Below are 1,956 nucleotides of genomic sequence, written 5' to 3'. Positions count from 1 at the left end.
TCCATGGAGACAGGGGCATTATGCTTGGTGAGATAGAGAGTCAGTGAAATGGAGGAAGACCCTTAGTGAGACGGACTGATAACACTGGCCATAACTATGGACTAAGACACGGAACTGATTCTGCAGACTGTCCAGTACTAAACAGTGTTTCATCCTATTGTACATAGGGTCACTATTAGTCAGAACTAAGTCAACAACACCAAACCACAACATAGTTACCATAACTACCACTTGTGTTTATTGGTTGAGTTCTGGTGACTTGAATATTCTGTGATGCTGGAAACTGTGTCACTGGGATTTCAAATGATAAGTTTCAGCAGAACTTGCAGATAAAGATAGTTTGCTTCTAAAATTTAGCCAATGCAAAAACCTTATGGATTGCAGCCAAATATTGTGGGATATAGTGCTAGAAGATGAACCTCCTTGGAAGGCACTGAAAATAAACTATGACCACAGCAATGGACTTGACCACGACAATGATCATTAAAATGGCGTGTGGTGAACTTAGCGAGTTGGAACCTATGCACAACTAAACCTCCATCAGGTTTTCAGAGTCAGGAAATATTACTGATTCAACGCATGATGAAGATTTCCTATACTTCTTCCTCAGAGCTTCAAATGAATTCAAACCACATGCCTTTGGGATTACAGTGTATTTTCTTACCACTAGGTCACCAGAACTCCATGCAGATGCTTTTTTTTCATTCCTTATCAATTACTCTGTTTGAATATATCATTTTTAGACTGAAAAACTAGAAACTCAATGGTTTTAAGTTACCAATATTTGCATTGCCATAATTTGGACCCATCTTTTTTTCTGGTGTTCCCTTTGCAATGTGTGATTGAAGCTACAGTGTTATTAGTATTAGGGTTTTTAAAAAAATTTTTTTTAAAAAGTCAAAACCAATAAACCAGGCTTTTGTAACTATAGAAACTATGTCATCCCCACTATCTCTCATAACCATCAAACATCTATTGAATAATCAAAAATTATTATAGAGGAATTCAAAGACACAACAAGCAAATTTCATGACAGTTGTTTGAGAAAATGGACTATGAAAGAGAATGTGGCATCAGGATCAGAGGAAGACTCATAAACAATCTGCATTAGGCAGAGGACACAACCTTATTTGTTGAAAATGGGAAGGATTTGAAGCACTTGCTGTAGACTAAAGACTGCAGCCTTCAATATCGATTGCATCTCATGACAGTTGATGTTGCTAAGGGATGTCAAGTTGAGTGTGTCTTGTAGCAACCCCATGAACAACAGATTTGAATACTTGGACAATTGAGAGCTTAAAATTTAGGGGAAGAGAGAACTCATTCCATCCCAAGGACTGTCAGAAGAACGATCACGTCTGTCGTAGGTTGAAGTGTATCCAGGGTGCTTCTTAGAGGTGAGAATGGTAAAACTGCATCTCACAAACATTGGACATGTTATTAGGAATAGCCAGTCCGAAGAGAGAAGATACCATGCTGGGAAAGGAGAAGAGTCAGAGAAGAAAGACTCTTAACCAGATGGACTAACACAGTAACTGTAACAATGGGTTAGAGCATGGAGGAGACCATGAGGATGACACAGTGTTGGGTAAGATTCCAATCTTCTCATAGAATCTCTGTGAATCATAATCGACTTGATGACAACTAAAAACAATACAAGGCAAGAAAGAGGTGATTAAATGTATAGAAAGAGGAGCCAGTGGCACATTTATGAGAAATACTTCCCTTTTCAGAAAACGAGTGGCATCCACATCCATAATAGCTTGCCTCCAGAAACCCTATGAACCTGGAGAAAGGATGAATGTCACACAAGTGTTGAGGACTTTCGTTTATAGGGTCGCTATGAGTCACCTATGATTCAACAGCACTTAACAACAACAACCTCAAAGAAGGAGTTACACAGCTTATCCCTAGTTGGTCTTGAGGGGTGAGTAGAGATTAGACCAGAGTTGGAGT

The sequence above is a fragment of the Elephantulus edwardii genome, unplaced genomic scaffold (genome assembly GCF_000299155.1).
Source record: "Elephantulus edwardii isolate Elephantulus edwardi_28Jun2011 unplaced genomic scaffold, EleEdw1.0 scaffold00036, whole genome shotgun sequence".
Classification (NCBI taxonomy): Eukaryota; Metazoa; Chordata; class Mammalia; order Macroscelidea; family Macroscelididae; genus Elephantulus; species Elephantulus edwardii.
The sequence above is the reverse complement of the archived record's forward strand: the minus strand, read 5'-3'. Positions refer to the sequence as shown.